This window comes from Scylla paramamosain, chromosome 11 (assembly GCF_035594125.1).
Source record: "Scylla paramamosain isolate STU-SP2022 chromosome 11, ASM3559412v1, whole genome shotgun sequence".
NCBI lineage: Eukaryota > Metazoa > Arthropoda > Malacostraca > Decapoda > Portunidae > Scylla > Scylla paramamosain.
In genome coordinates this window covers 8,538,388-8,556,524 of record NC_087161.1, presented here as the reverse complement: position 1 = coordinate 8,556,524, position 18,137 = coordinate 8,538,388, and the positions used below count along the sequence as shown (strand labels likewise).

Sequence of the window (18,137 nt, the reverse complement as noted above, 5' to 3'; positions counted from 1 at the left end):
ACGTATTATGTATTATGTATTATGAGGAACACAGTTATTATGTATGTACATGAATGGGGAACACAGTCATATAAAATCATGCAGTACACAATGTAGACTCATTTTCACATATCACTTATATACATAATGTATAATACATATATCACATAATATATACATGTGAATCACAGCTATCTGATTAAATCGGTCTCAGTCAGAAAAATCATCAGTCTATCGACCACATCAGGGTGCTCATCACCCAGAAGGGTGGCCTGCGTTAGCAGGAGACCGCAGCCCCGGCAGTAAGCTGCCAAGGGCTGCCTGTGCCCCCAATAACGCACACTGAGGCAGGATCTGCTCGATAGAGAGGATAATGTTACAGGTGGAAAGAGGTTTGCCATGAATGGGAGAATATGTGTAGGGAGGGTGCAGCCCATCCTAAGTGAAAGTGGTGGTGGGACATTTCCAGGGGATGAAGAGTGGGCAGCACAAGCTGGTCCCGTTGATCAGAGTGATGTCCGACAGAGCGTGTGAACTGGAGGGCGGACAGTAGTGTGAAAGAGGTGGTGCTGCCATATAATTCTGCTTCCTGTGCTACCGAGGGGAGCCTTTCGGGCTGTTTTTATTCCATGGGATAAAAGGATAGCGTCGCGTTGAATGTGCAGTAGTAATATTTTGGTCTCAACTTCCATCCACGCCACTGGAGTGCAGCGCAAACCCCCAAGACACATGCGCACACATTCATTCTGAAATACATCCAGTCTCCTCAATGTTGGTTCCGATGCAGACCCATACACCGGTGAGCCATAGCTTAAGTGAGAGCGAATTAAGGGCTTATACACCATTAATAAAGATACACCATTAATAAAGATTTTCTATCTGTTTCCCATGAGGTACCAGAAAGATACTTAAAGGACATTATTCTTTTACAACAACGGATAAGCAATTCATTAATATGAGTCCTGCAGTTGAGTATGCTGTAAACATGAAGGCACAGGAACTTTATTGAATTTATAAACGGTATAAGTAGTATCTGAAGTGCTAATTGCAAGTTAGATACGTTACTTCTAGTGAAAACAACGAAGATACACTTAGGAACGGAAAACTTAAATCCCCACAGAGCGCCAGCTTGAATCTGCCCCGCCGGGAGCTGTGCGTTAGGCGAGGAGTGCCACAACGCACATTTGTCAGCCTAGAGTGAGTATTTAAGATTCCTGGGGAAAGGAGTTGTCGACAGAATATCATTAATCATAATACAAAATAAAATGGGACTAAGAACACTATCCTGTGGCACCCCGTTTCCCTGGACAAAAACGTCCGAGATTACGTTACCAGGAACCTTGACAGAGAATGTTCTGTCCTGAAGGAAGTTATAAACAAAAATTGGCAAGTTACCTCAGAAACCGTAAGCGCAGAGTTTCATGAGGATACAGTGTCGCCATGTCATGTCGAAGGTTTTGTGGATGTGATGATCCCTATCATTAATTAATTTTTGACAATTGGCAGTGCTTCAGGTTTGTTAGGTGATCCATCGTGTCTCGGTACTTCCGAAAACCCGACCGCTGATCACCTAACAAAGCCTTCGCTTCTAAAACAAAAAGGAGCCTTCGCTTTATCATACGCTCCATGATCTTACATGGACAGCTCGTGAGCGCAATAGGACGAAACGCACTGGGGTCCGTAAGGCGTCCAGTCTTTTTAGGGACTGGGATAGTGTGAGAAATGCCAGGAGTGAGGGAAGGTGTAGGTGGTCCAGATTCTATTGTAAAGCTGTAATAATTTCACAAAGGAATGATGGCCGAGATGCTGTAACATAATATATAAAATATTATCTGGACCTGGACTGGAGCCTTTACAGGATTTCAGGGCAAGGAGTTCATCCAACGTAAACCTTGAGTTGTAGTCCGAGTTTACGACTCCTGTGGCAAAGTTTGGGGCAGTGAGTCTCCTTAAAGGGAAGGAAGGCAGGGTCATAATAGGTGGTGTTGCTTCCTTGGTAGAAGTGTTGGGCTATTGAGTTGGCGATGTCAACTTGGTTGTCTTTTGTACAGTTATTTATTTTGAAGGTTGTGATTGGAGTATATGGTCTTTTATTGTTTAATATATATATGGTTTTCCGAACTTGTGACAAGGGGGATGGTGCGGTTCACAGTTGGTGTAAACTGTCGGATTGAGTCCCTCTTAGCATCAAGAATGACTTTCCTTGCCTAAGTCCTTGCCTGTTTATAGGCTATGAAATTTGCTCGACTGGGGTGCTGGCTCAAATGCCTGTATTATTTATTACGCTCACGAGGTGCTTGTCGGCAATCCGTTGTCCACCATAAAACTCCATGCTTTGTGTGAACTGTTGAAGTGTTCAGAATACATGCCTCGGCGGCGTGTAATATGGACTGTGTTGCGTTGCTGGAGATAGTGTCAATGTCCTCGCCAGATATAGCCACGTCGGCAACCCCACGGAAGGCTGCCCAATCTGCTCTCTTGAAATTAAACTTGGGAGGATGGAGGTTGGACGGAAGATCGTGTGCATAGGAGATGTAGATGGGCAGGTGGTCACTTCCGTGGGAGTCATCGATGACTTCCCAGGAGAAGTCAGGGAGTATATTTGACAAGGAGCAAGGAGAGATCGATGGCAGACGCGTTACCATTCGGATCATCTACACGGGTCACACTTTTAACGTTCAGAAGACAGGGGTTTGTCTGTAATATAATATGTGTATTAATATAATATTTTAACTATCTGCTCCCCAAGTACACTTGACCTCCGGGCTGAACTCTTATAATTGTCAAGGCATATGAGACTTCTGAAGCTGGCGCGGCCTGCGTCTCCTTCACTCGCATCCTCGCCGCATAGTATATGAGATTCCTTCAGTAGCCTTAACTGCATGTGCAGACCTCTTTCTCCACGCGAGGCAGTCGCGTGAGAAAGTGGGATGAGCACCTACACCGTTAAGACACTTATATACCAAAGACGTGCACTGCTCCACCATATGTTCCTCTCCATCACATCTATCGCAGTAAGAGTGCGAAGAACAAGCGTTGCCATGGTGACCGTAAAGCTGGCACTTGAAACAACGAAGAGAATTCGGAATGTAGGGACGAACGGAAACCGATTCGTGTCCTACATGAACCCTCTCTGGCAACTTAGCAGCACTGAAGGTGAATATTACCGAGGCCATGCTCCTTCACGTACCGTCAACAATTTTAGTGATCCTTCTTGCGTCAATTACATCCTGGTCAGCCATACAATCGACAGTCTCAGACAGTTCCATGTCCACAAAATCGCGATGGGAGGCGACTCCCAGACATGAGTTCATGGACACTGGAATCGAAGCCTCGATCTCGATGTCATGGACGAACTGGGAGCTTTAACAATGACTCGACTTGACTTACGTTAATCGTTTGAACAAGCAAGTCACCACTGGCAAGTTTCTTTACGTTCACAATATTTCCAATGTTACAGTCAATAACTTCTTTTATTATAAAAGAATTTACCGTGGAGAGGTGGGTGTTTGTCCTTGAGTGGAGAGTCACGAACGTCGCTGTATTAGGGTCAATGGAAAGTCGGGCAGTCTGGGGTCGTCGGTCAGTGTCCTCCCTCCCCCTTGATGGAGCAGGGGAGGAGGGTCCGTCAGACATGGAGGGGGGTACACCTCCTCCTACAGGAGGGGAGTGGGACACAAGTGAGAGTAAGTCAGGGAAGAGTTTTCGTGAGGTCAGATTGTTCTAAACCACTCTAGGGGGGTCGAATGGTGTCAATTCACCCCAAAAGCACGCTCACTAAGGTGAATCCTCCGTAGGTGGAGAGGAAAGACAATCTGACATGTGGGAACATAGCCGCTAAGGCAAGGTTCGATGAGCCTTAGTCTTCCAGAGGTAAGACATGGTGAAAGAGTAAACCGTGAGTGAGATGTATTTTAGTGATATAAGCCAGCTAGCCTTACGAGGGGATATTAGTTATATACCTCACTGTTCAAACCATTACATTGGCCCGTACGTGTGGCCGGGCTTGGCTACTCTCGCCGTCTTACATGTGTTATAGGTACCTGGGAAACTCACTGAATTGCTTGTGTTGGTGTCCATCTTGGAGCGGGCCGGCGTCCCCTCCTTTGTCCAGTATTCGTGCATCGTTCTTTGTCATAGCCAAGTGTCTTACTTCTTCTGAAATGCGACTGGCCCCCTGTTACGTGTTACTGTTTGTCTCTGCAGGCAGAGAATATATTGTGTATGTTTCGTGTTTGACTGTCTTCCTTTTCTCCAGACTCGTTGTGTTTGACTGTTCATTTCTCCAGACTCGTCGTGTTTGACTGTCTTCGTCACTGTTAAGGAGACCTATAACAATAACAACAACAACAGCAACAACAATAACAACAACAACAGCAACAACAACACCAACAACAACAGCAGCAACAACAACAATAACAATAACAACAACAACAACAAGTACCCCTAACAAGGCTTATTATGTGAAAACTGAATAATAACTTAACATCACTTCTCTAATTTGGTTGTGATCTAATTAACACTCCAAGACTGTATATTCACATTCCTTCCGTGTTGTGGTCTAAAAAAAAAAAAAAAAACTCCAGGAATCGATAATAACCCCGGCCCGGTACCACTTACGTTTTCTGCCGTCCAGCTCAGACAAACCACGCAACCTGCATTGTCTGACCTTTTATTCTTCATGCTTGCATTTCTCAGGCACTGCGACTCCCTCCTCACACTGGGATGAACGTCCTTCTTCACATAAATCTTATTGGCAGCATTCGCCCTTAGGTTTTAGAAGACTAATAGGACTATCCTGTATCCACGTCCTCACGCACGTTCTCATCCCTGCATCCCTGAACGTGAGGAGCCTGAAGTTACTTGATCTGCGTGTGCTGATAAAAATGTGCAATTATTGTGACAAATGCCTAGACTGGGTGCTACGTGACATACTTGTTATTGGGATTCTCGACTCTGTTACACGACAAGAGTTACTAAAGATTGGGAAAATGACTTGCCCAGTGCGTTGGGCGACTTGTGCCGAGCAGCAGAAAGCACAGATATATCTAAGAGAGTGCTAAAAGCCTGAAAATGTTTACCAGTTGAGTATTACCGGCAAGAGTCGCGCTGATAAACGCAAATGCAATTTCTGTGGATTTATGCACGTGTTACAGAAAGAACTGTGTCCTGCTTATGGACAGAAGTGTAGGAAGTGTAATGGAGCTAATCACTTTGCCTCAGTGTCAGAAGAAAACGGTAGGGAAGGTGAATACTAACAAAGTTCCCAGAATAAACACAATGGACGAAGAAAGTAAATCCTCCTCAGAGAAGAGTCGATAAGTATGGTGAAAACAGGCATAGATTCATGAAACAATAAGAAATATATAACGAAACAAGGAAGATGGGTCGCCGGCGGCGAGTCGAACCGCCATCACACTGTCTTACCAAGCCTGTGGAGAGAAAACTGCTCGTCGTGCACATCCATTTGCTGTCAGATGCTTCGTGCAGGGCTTCGTACTAATACAGGACGCCAAACACTAGGGTTCTCTCTCTCTCTCTCTCTCTCTCTCTCTCTCTCTCTCTCTCTCTCTCTCCAGGAAATCTTCAGCTATTTCTTGACTCTCTCTGTGTTTAAGCCTCTGTATATAATTATCAGCTGCATAGGAAGAAAAGTGTACTGCCAGAGTCGAAACAACCTACTTCATAAAAAAGTGTTTTATCAAGAGATGAACTGTAAAAAATCCAGATTTTAATATTTAGATAGTGATCAAGGAAGTAAAGATCAAATTTTAACTGTATGATGTTACGTTTGAAAGTCACTACCACGCTTGCTTCCAGTCAGTGAGCTTCACTAGGTTTTTTTTTTTTTTATAATTGTGCATATTTTGTTCCCAAAACAAGATTTGGCTTGTTCAATATAGTAACCGAACTATTCCTAACATAGCATTACCTGTCTAATTTGATGTAACCCGCTCTCGACCCTTTTTAAGTTACTGAAGCCTCCAAGTTGTCCATAGTTAAAAGATATGCGGTAACACACGGTGCTGAAGCCAATATGAACACGTAGTGATGCGAAGCTTTATTAAAAAGTGGATTTTAAATAATTTCCTTATGCAACAGTCCCTTTAATCTTCATCAGACTCTTGCTTCTTCTTTACCTCTTCTGTCGTGTCATCCACCCGCCATTTCTTACGTATAATTTATCTGTCCCTTCTCTAACTGAATCTCCTGCGCCACACTGGGTCTCCACCACCAACTGTCTGACCCGCCCGAAAGCCAGTCGTCTCAGCCTTCGTTACTTAAGAATGGTGTTTCCTTGTTCACTCGGACACCTGCACCCCAGCTCCAGCCTTCTTACGTTGCTCCCCTATATATATATATATATATATATATATATATATATATATATATATATATATATATATATATATATATATATATATATATATATATATATATATATATATATATATATATATTTATTTATATAGATTTATTTTGTCCCTCTCATTCTTTTCTTGTAGTCTCTACTCGCATTTTTTTTTTTTCATGCGTTTTCCTTTTTTTTTCTTTTACACGTTCTTTTGTCCGTGTCTCTTATTCTCTTTTTCGCCCCCCGTTATTCTTCCTATGTTTTCTTTTTTCTCCCACTCCTTGTATCGTCTCTCGCCACCTCCTGATTCTGACCATGTTTTTTTTTTCTTTTTTTAATCTCTCACTACTTATTCCCTATATCCTTACTCTAAACAGTATATTTGTCACGTTTGCCAGTAGATGTAAGAGAAGAGGGTTACTAGGATATCAAGGATAATAACATTAACAATTTAACTCTTATTTTATTGCAAAGACAAAAGCATCTGACAGATTACATGCCATTGGTCGGCGTACAAACACATTGCATATTCCTATTGTCCCACTCCTTGTATCGTCTCTCGCCGCCACTTGATTCTGACCATGTTTTTTTTTTTTTTCCATCTCTCACTACTTGGTACCTATATCCTTACTCTGAACAGTATGTTTGTCACGTTTGCCAGTAGATGTAAGAGAAAACTGTCACTAGGATATCAAAGATCATAACATTGACAATTTGAAAATAAAGACAAAAACAACTGACAGATTACATACCATTGGTCTGCATACAAACACATTGCAAATTCCTATTTTCCAGGATCCTTTAAGACATACACACTAAGAACAAGTTTAAAATGTTCGTGATAGTTGGCACTTGGCACCGATGATATGTAACTATTGGAACCACACACATTGGGTCATATAACAGCCATCTTCTTACACCTACTTGGTCCCACGAATGGATCACAATTTTCGTATTAAGAAGGGAAGCTATCGCAAAGCTCATAAGTGAACTTGGAGAGAAGAGAAATCATCTAATTATCTAGGAGAGAAAAGAAATCATCCATTCATCCATTATTTGGTAAACTTAAATGACAATTTATGGCTTTTGACTGCTGCATTTAACTACCTGAATCGTAACAGGAAAGAAGTTGCCCGAATTCATGCTAATGACGCTGCATTATCCTAGCTTTGTAAATGGGAATGAACTCTTCCTCTTTGATGTAGTTAAAAAGTGCTATGAGATTCATAGGACTAAAAAGTTGGGGAAGCCACACTACGAACAGAGGGCTAACAAAAATTAACAACACAAGAGATACAAGCCTTACTACAACAAACGAGGAGTATACAAGAAAAATAACCACTCTAGTTACAATGCAAACCTTTTTTTAGGCCAAAAACAGTCCCAAGGGGGGGATATACAAGTCCTCTCTCAGATGAGTAAAGACGCCTTGTATAAACTATTTAACACTCTCGAAAATTTTACAGGAGGAAAGATCTTCCTACATAGTGACCGTTGGAGTAAGTTGACTTACGATATAGTCATGGGCAATGTCATTACATTTGATGAGTTGCCAATTCAAAATGAAATCCCAAGATCATTAGTGTTATTTTGTAATGATCAACGAACCTTAGACATAACTATGCTGGAATTTATTAACTGTGGTATAGTGAAAGAGTGCAGTATTACCATTGTAGATCAAGACTTTTACTCTAATAATTTTCCCATAATCAAGAGAGAGAGATGGCTCAGCTCGATTAATATAAGTTAAATGAGTATATTACTTTTGCTCATTTTAAGATGGGGACCATTAGAGATGTTTTCCAGTTGATGTCCCCAAGTTGCTATTTCATGACAATAGATTTCAAGCATACCTGTTTCTCTGTATATACTAAGCCAGAATACAGAGAAAGCTGCGCTTTCTATGTAAAAATAATCATTACCAGTTCACATCGCTTCCTCAAGGTTTGTCATCTGCTCCTAGACTTTATAAAGTTGTTGAAACCGGCCGGCTCTAACATATTTATGAAAATTAGGAACGCTAGTTTCCTTCTACTTTGATTATTCCATTTTATTGCATCAAAGGAGGAACTATTATGTAATGTGAATTATACAATGCAATTCTTTGACTCACCAGGATTAACAATTTATGTTACAAATACTATACTTGTACCTACTCAAATAGTGGAATCTTTTGGTATCATTTTAGAATCTGTAAACATGACGAGAAAATGAATGAAATCCGGTGTTTAGGCCGTTCAGGAAATTTTTGCAGGTGTTGCCATTCCTCAAGCACCTTTAAGATACAAATACTTGGAAATTGTCCGAAATATGGCCCTTATTAAAAGCAAAGGTAAATATCTTGGATGGACAATCCTGTGATTCAATAGGTTGGTGAGTCAATGACATACACTCAGACCAAATTTATAATAAATCTTCCTCCTAAATTAGAAATTCGAACGGGTGCCTTAATGACAGGTTGGGGAACCAAATTGGGCTCCATAGTAACTGGTGATCACTGTGATTTTCAGAAATTAGATCATATCAGATGTCTGGAATTGAAGGCTGTGTTACTGGAATTAAAATTATTTTGCAGAGATCATAGAGACATACATGTTAGATTGAGAGACAATACGACTGTCATGTATCGATCGATGCCCAAGTACTTAAGTATCGCTGTTAACCATTGTTGAACAGATTTTTCAATGGCCTAATATGAAGACCATTTCACTACCAGCTGTGTGTATTAGAGGTAATGATTTTCGACCAGAAGTCGAAAATCAGGAATATCGGGATGGAATGGATGCTTGATCATAATATTTACGAGAAATTATGCAAGGGATGCTTCGTACCAGATTTAGCCTTATTTGTTACTAGAACAAATTCCCAACTAAATAAATCTGTCTCGGAAACCAGATCCTTATGCTTGTCATACAAACGCCTTCACCATGAGGGATAAATTATGCCTTTCCGCCTTTCAGCATCATTGGGAAAATGCTGCAAAATATGCAGGACAGAGCGACACTTGTAATTATTTCGCTTTGGCCAACACAGGTCTGGTTTCCAAGAGCACTACATTTATTAGTGAAGGATCCTGTTTTGCTACCACGAAAGTGCATCACTCTTCCACAGGTTCCACCTCGCAAACATCCTCGAGCTGCAACGTTAAAACTCACAACGATCGTGCTATCAGGATATCTTTGAAAGTCAAAGTCTTTCATCAGAAGTTGCAATCTTGAACACCACTGACGCTACCGCGATGGAAGAAGCTCCGAAAGAGAAAGGCAGTAATATTCAAACAAACGAAATTGATACGGAGGATCAAAGAAGGGAAGCAGAAGTAAACAAAACAAGCTGCCAACAACATAGTAAGTAACACAATCCATGAAGAGGTAAAGGAAGCTGAGGTGGAGATCCCTCCTTTGGAAAAGATTAGTGGCTCCAACATCGGTCTTCAAAGTGTAGGCTGGCCTAAAGACAGTGCTAAGCCTTAAAAGACTCAAACATGGTCTTGAGAATGGCACCTATAAATGGTGTTATTCAGACAACTTCTGCCCTGAAGAAACAATATACAACAGTATACTAAATAATGAAGTTGTCTTCGATGATTACTGGGTTTTAATGGAGGTCTATATTTTCAACAAAATCAGGAATAGACTCATCGTCAAAAAAACTAGCCCCCTCCCAGTAAAACCCATAAGAACAGACACCGTCACTCTTCTAAGTAGTCCCTTTTCCATTCCATTAGTAATCATGAGATACAGTTAAAATTATACAACATAAAGTAGCTCATTGGAAGCCACACAGACACCTCTCATTAACATGTACAGATCTATAGCTCCCGTGGCTGATAAATAGCCACGGCTTCAACAATTCTGACATCAAAATGCACGGATACAATACTTACCAAGTCAACTCTTCTAATGAACTCCACGATGGATCAGCAATACTGATTAAAAGTAACGTAAGACATCGTATGAATGACGACTTCATATCTGACTTCATTGCAATTACCATGGAAACCTCCACAGGCCCCATCAACATAGCTACATCCTACCTCCCTCCTAGAAGACCTTACCCTGACATTCATTCAATAGCAACATTCCTACCTACATATTAGGAGACTTTAACGCTAAGCATACATGCCTCAGTGACATTTACAACAACAATGTCGGTATTGGTCTAAAAAATGTGATAAATATTATTCAGCATCTCAGCCCAGATTTTCGTAGCTTCATTTCACATAACTCAAAAACCACCCCCGATACCATCTTGGGCAATAAACAGATCTATCCTAACATCAACATCGAACCAGGACCAGTTACAGCATCCGACCACATCCCAGTAATCTTGACGGTAACCAGTAGAGCCATTTTTATCCCAACGCCACCAAGACCCTTCTATAGAATTGCAAACTGGGAAGGATTCAATACTACCATCCAGCAAAATATAAGCCAAGCTACTCCACCTATTCATGCTACGCCCACACAATTAGATAACTCAGTAAGTACATGGTACAGCATTGTCACAGACGCTATGGAAGTAAACATACCAAAAACCAATAGTAGAAGAATTATCAAACCCATTACTAACGCCGCAATTAAAAGTCTTCAAACCTGCATAAGTAACTTGAAGTTGTCAGCAGATAACTATGGATGGACTCCGACTAAATACACAACGAATAACATACTCAAGAAAGCACTTGTTTCAGAATGCAAAAAACAATAGAAAATACGATAGAAGAGTGACAGTCTCTGTTCTTATGGGTTTTACTAGGTGGGAGAGTTTTTCGACGATGAGTCTATTCCTGATTTTATTGAATCTAAAGCACTGGATCAGGGGGTGCTGTAAACTTATCATTAAACCTAGCTGTGACCTACCTAAACGTTTCTCTTTGTGTCTCACAATATAAGGGGGCCCTCTAAAGACAACTACCTTGGTAGTTTTCCTTGGAATCACTACTGCTTTCGTGACAGAGACCTGTCCCTGTGTGCCGAGCGCATAACAGAGGTGATAGTGTCTGGCATAGAGGCGTATATCCCTTATTCTTTTTCTCGACCTAAACCTTCCAAATCTTGGTTTAACACAGCCTGTTCTCGTGCCATACATGATAGGGAAGTGGACAACAAAAGGTACTTGAGCCTTCCATCACCAGAATCTCATCCACTTTATATTTCTGTCCAGAACCATGCCAAGTCTGTTCTCCAATGAGCCAAAAACTTCATTAATAGAGTGTCAAAATCTCTCAAGATCTAACTTCCCTCTTGACTTCTGGCATCAAGCCAAAAAGATCTCCAATAACTTTGTTTCTTCTTTCCCTCCTTTATTTCAACCAGATGGCACCACTGCTATCACATCTATCTCTAAAGCTGAACTCTTCGCTCAGACCTTTGCTAAAAACTCTACCTTGGACTATTCAGGGCTTGTTCCTCCCTCTCCTCCAACTGCTGACTACTTTTCGCAGTGATGTTTTCCATGCCCTCGCTGGCCTAACCCTCAGAAGGCACATGAACCTAATAGCGTCTCTCTTATTGTTCTCCGAAACTGCGCCTCCGTGCTTACCCCTTGCCGAGTCAAACTCTTTCAACTTTGTCTGTCAACATCTACCTTTCCTTCTTGCTGTAAGTTTGCCTACATTCAGGATGTTCCTAAAAAGGGTGACCGTTGTAATCCCTCAAACTACCATCCTGCTTCTTTAATTTCCTGCCTATCTAAAGTTTTTAATCTATCCTCAACAGGAAGATTCTTAAACATCTATCACTTCACAACTGATCGCCAATATGGGTTCCGTCAAGGCCGTTCTACTGGTGATCTTCTGGATTTCCTTACTGAGTTTTGGTCATCCTCTTTTGGAGATTATTTTTTTATTTGCTGTTGCCTTAGACATATCAAAAGTTTTTGATAGAGTCTGGCAGAAAGCTTTGATTTCCAAACTACCTACAGCTTCTATCCTTCTCTCTGTAACTTCATCTTAAGTTTCCTTTCTGACCGTTCTATTGCTGCTGAGATAGACGGTCACTGTTCTTCTCCTAAATATATTAACAGTGGTGTTCCTCAGGGTTCTGTCCTGTAATCCACTCTCTTTCTATTATTCATCAATGATCTTTTAAACCAAACTTCTTGTCCTATCCACTCTTATGCTGATGATACCCTGCACTTTTCCACGTCACAGACGTCCAACCCTTCAGGAAGTAAACTGTTCAAGCAGGGAAGCTACAGAACGCCTGACCTCCGATCTCTCTAAAATTTTTGATTGGGGAAGTGCAAACTTAGTATTATTGTTCAATGCCTCAAAAACTCAATTCCTCCACATATCAACTCGACACAACCTTCCAGACAACTATCCCCTCTTCTTCAATGACACTCAACTGGTCCCCTCTTCTACACTAAACATCCTCAGTCTCTCATTTTCTTAAAATCCAAACTGGAAATTTCACACTTCATCTCTAGCTAAAACAGCTTCTATGAAGTTTTGCGTTCTGAGACGTCTCCGTCAGTTTTTCTCACTCCCCAGCTGCTAACTCTGTACTATCTCTGTACTATGCCTTATCCGTCCATGTATGGAGTATACTTCACGTGTCTTGGGGGGAGGGGGGTTCCACTCATACCGCTCTTTTAGACGGGGTGGAATCAAAAGCTTTTCGTCTCATCAACTCATCTCCTTTAACTGACTGTCTTCAGCCTCTTTCTCATCGCCGGAATGTTGCATCTCTTGCTATCTTCTACTGTTATTTTCATGCTAACTGCATGCCTCCCCTCTTCCCACGTCCTCGCTGCACAAGACTTTCTTCTTTCTCTCAGCCCTATTCTGTCCACCTCTCTAATGCAAGAGTTAACCAGTATTTCCAATCATTCAACCCCTTCTCCGGTAAACTCTGGAACTCCCTTACTGGTTCTGTATTTCCACCTTCCTATGACTTAAACTCTTTCAAGAGGAGAGGTTTCAAGACACTTATCCTTCAGTTTTTTACCACCACTTCGGACCGGCATCTCAGTGGGCTTTTTTTTTTTTTTATTATATTTTTGTTGCTTTTGGCCGGTGTCCCTCCGACAAAAAAAAATAATAAATAAATAAATAGATAAATAAAAACAATAACTAAATATCATTCACCGCAAGATTTCTGGAAGGCCATTCGACAGTTAAGGGGAATCAAGGAATCAAACTCACCTTACATTATTCATAATGGCACCAAACTCTACTCTTCAGAGGAAAAGAACCAATTTTCAGGAACATCTGGTGAAACATATTCAGAATCAGCGATGAAGAAAACCAACAGTTCGACGCACACAATGAAATAAGAATAGACAATTTTCTCAGTATTAACCAGGATAAATTACGCCCATTTACGTTCGCAGACCTTACTAGACTTCAAGTAAACAATCACCTAACACACAAAATCGCTCAAACGGAAGTCAAGAATATTATCAAGAACTTTTAAAACAACACACCAGGCAAACACTCACATGTCTAAATTTATCTTGAGCAAACTACCAAAGGAAACAATTACCGCTCTAGCTGCAATTTACAACACCACATTATCTCTGTTATTCCCTATTAAATTCAAATTAGCTAAAATCATATTAATTCAGAAAACAAATGAGAGGCACCGATCCATTACATCACCGTCCAATATCACTTCTAGAAGAAGTACCGGATTAAATTTTTGAAAAAAAAAATCATCAATCTCAGCCCAAGGAATTACCTCGAACAAAATAACATCCTACCCAACAATCAACACGGATTCCGTCAAGCAAGAGGTACCGAAACAGCACTAGCCATCACAACAGAAGCCATAGCTGAGGCCTTAGCAGATAGGAAACAGTGCTACGTAGTGCTACGTGACGTATCCAAGGCCTTTGACAAAGTCTGGCTGAAAGGACTCAAATTCAAATTAATTAACTTGCAACTTCCAACAGTTATAAACAAAATTCTCTGCACTTTTCTAAACAACGTATCTTGCAAGCATCTCGATCAACAACTTTCTCGGCCTACCCTCTCAGCTAGATAGCGGGGTCCCCTAGGGAACCTCTCGCTCACCTACATTGTATGCACTCTTTACCTAAGGCTTACCGGCACCCACTTCAGGTTCACCTAATATAATGTACGTCGACGACATCACCCAAACTGTAACCCATCCGAACAAATCCAAGAATATTATGGCCAAAAGAGTCCAGACTGATAGAATGAAGATTAACAACTGAGAAAAGTGGAAAATAAAAACCAACACAGAAACCATAGAACCCATCATTATAAGTCAAAACAATATCCCCTACTCAAAAGACGGAGTCATGTGCTGACTAAGTCAACACAACCGGAATCCAAGGACATATCACTAACATACGAAACAGAGCCGACCACACACTGACTACACTATGAAGATTCTCAACTATGCACGAGAAATTAGTTACATTTGGTAAAAGCATTTATCATTCTAGTTCTCACGTACCCATCCTACCAACTTAACACCATCTCGAAAAATGCCTTGCCAAAACTCCAAAGAATACAAAGTAAAGAACTTAGATTCGTTCACAATGTACGGTACCCATACATATACAATATGGGAGAACTACACAGAAAAGCAACACAGCAACAACACAGCTACTAAACATAATCTTACACCAGAAGGAGAAGACTATAATAGGATAATAGTCATCTGTGACATCCGAGAACACACATGGTTTCAAAAACCACCACCTCTATATACCGGCTAAAGACACTCATACGTGCGCTGATGCACTTTCACTTGTATGCCTGCACTTCTCCACACGGTTGGGTCCGGGTTACTGGTCCGCCTTCCTGCCGCGCCCTGAGTCGTCAGGAGTTTGGAGCGGATTCTGTCGGTGTTGGCCGTTCTAGTCTTGCATGGTTTGCTTCCCTCCGTTGGGTTACGTTCACTGGTAGGGGCTGCAGCCCTCCCGGCTGCGGAGAGGGTGGACCTCGCCCTGAATCGCTGGCACCGGGCTCGCCACAGGTTTGTTGCTGCCTGCGAGGGGAAGGTGATGGATACTTGCGTTACCCACTCCACGGTGCAACAGGGAACTTACCATCCGCTGCCCGTGCTTTTGCATGCAGAACAACACAATACATCACACTAAACTACACAACACTTACAGCTATTGTGGAGTGTGGATGGGATTCATATGATAATTGCTCAACTTAATTTGCATTACTTACCTCAACGATTTGTGTGCTCACCTTCCGCTCTTCTCCTCACGTCGCCCTTTCTGCTCACTTTTACCTCATAACTTTCATGTTTTAGTTAATAGCAAGGTTGAGAGTGTATCTGTATGAAAAAAAAAAGATCGTCATATACTTACCTAGTATAGGACTAAAAGAAATTTATATTAACCCTAATACTTAACTTATCCTATCCAGTGTCATATTGTCTGATTTCAGTGGGATAATAAGATTAATGAAAGGATAATAATTTATTTATACGAAATCAAGATTAACATCATCGTCCGCCAGCTCCATCAGACACTGACTATTGAGCATCCACCTTAAAATTAAAAAGAAAGGAAGACTATTAATAAACTAGATAGATAAAACTTACCTACTGTTGTCTTCTGGCATGCACCTGAAAAGAAAACAAGAAATTAATAAATAAAAATACCTACAGACCAGGTAGACCTACCGCTGGTCATCGGAACTAAGGGATGAACTATATTAATAATAAAATTCCATAATCATATTCTCCCTAGCCAGCTCCAGATAAGTGAACATATTCAGATGGCAACCTAACAAATAAAGCAAGTTCTTCTACTTTCTTTCATCTTTCTTATCTTTACTTGCATTCTCATTACCCAATTTCACCCCTCTTTCTATCCCCCTCACCCTCAGTCGCCAAACTGAGCCCAGACATAACCGTGCCGTGCGCACTGCTATTCTGTTGCCCTGTCCTCTAGCCATCTTGTGGGGATTTTTTTGGCAGTCCTTCAGGCTTAGGGTTTAGATAAATAAAGTTAGGTGTCCACTGGCCCTGATTCTGAGCTTTGCACTGTCACTGTATATATATATATATATATATATATATATATATATATATATATATATATATATATATATATATATATATATATATATATATATATATATATATATATATATATATATATATATATATATATATATATATATATATATATATATATATATATATATATATATATATATATACACCCCCTCCTAGAGTGGTTTGGGAGGACAATCTGACAGCAAGAAAACTCCTCCCTGATTTCCTCCCACTTGAGTCCCGCTTTCCGACGACCACAGACTGCCCGACTGTCCATTGACCCTAATAAAGCGATGTTCGTGACCCTAATAAAGTGATGTTCGTGACTCTCCACTCAGACAAACACCCGCCTCTCCATGGTAAAGTCTTTTATAGTAAAAAATGTAATTGATTGTAACATTGGAAATGTTGTGAACGTAAAGAAACTTTCCAATTGTGACTCGCTTGTTCAAACGATTAACGTAAGTCAAGTCGAGACATTGTTGAAGCTCAAGTTCATCCATGACATCGAGATCAAGGCTTCGATTCCAGTGTCCATGAACTCATGTCGGGGAGTCGCCTCCCATCGCGATTTTGTGGACATGGAACTCTCTGAGGTTGTCGATTGTATGGCTGACCAGGATGTAATTGACGTAAGAAGGATCACTAAAATTGTTGACGGTACGTGAAGGAGCATGGCCTCAGTAATATTCACCTTCAGTGCTGCTAAGTTGCCAGAGAGGGTTCATGTAGGATACGAATCGATTCCCGTTCGTCCCAACATTCCGAATCCTCTCCGTTGTTTCAAGTGCCAACTTTACGGTCACCATGGCAACGCTTGTCGTTCTTCGCACTCTTACTGCGATAGATGTGCTGGAGAGGATCATATGGTGGAGCAGTGCACGTCTTTGGTAGAGAAGTGCCATAACTGTGAAAGTGCTCACTCTACTTTCTCACGCGACTGCCCCGCATGGAAAGTGGAGAAAGAGGTCTGCACATTTTTGGCTAACTACTAAGGGAATCTCTTACTATGTGGCGAGGATGCGAATGAAGCAGACGCAGGCCGCGCCAGATTCAAATGTCTCATACGCCTCACCCTCAACCTCTGCCTTTCCCACTTCTAAATCTACATCTGCTACTACCAAAGCCTCTACTCCTATCACTTCTTCTGCTCCATATCTGTCTGCTGTTTCTACTACTCCAAGGAAAAATAATCTAATAAATTAAATTTCACGAAACTTCAACACTAACGCCCTTCTCACATCGTCGCTACTCCCTATCGACCAGCTCCAGGGATTTTAACAACTGATGAATCTATGGACGTTACCACTGTCAAGGGCAAGGAGAGGTCCCCCGGTAGCGCCTCAGAGTGCAAAATGAATAAGAAACACGGCCACCACCGCCGTGGTGACCGTAATGTTCAAGGTGTAACAATGGAATTGTAGAAGTATTCGGAATAACGATTTGTCACTTTTAGTGAACATACACAGGCCGTCCGTTATTTGTCTGCAAGAGACGAGAGAATACAGGATCAGCCTGATCCTGCAGTGCTAAAATACTACCATCTTTATAAAAGATATGAGGGACACGGCGTTGCCATATAAACACACAAAACACTGACACAGACAGAAGTGACATTGAATACACCTCTGGAAGCTGTAACGTGCAGAGTGATATTCAACGACACGTATCTGACTTCGTGAGCGCAATAGACGATACAGGCATTTCACCAGCAGCCCAGTCAAGCAAATTTCATAGCCTACAAAAAGGCAAGGGCTCACGCAAGGAAAGTCATTTGTGATGCTAAGAGGGACTCATTCCGACAGTTTACG

The 18,137-nt window shown here is 41.3% G+C and overlaps 1 protein-coding gene across 3 annotated transcripts in view; it reads left to right on the top strand.

Annotated features, from left to right (window-relative positions):
• LOC135104923 (uncharacterized) overlaps positions 1-18,137 on the top strand; it is a 158,928-nt gene that overhangs the window by 23,404 nt on the left and 117,387 nt on the right. The gene's annotated exons all lie outside the window — the stretch shown is intronic.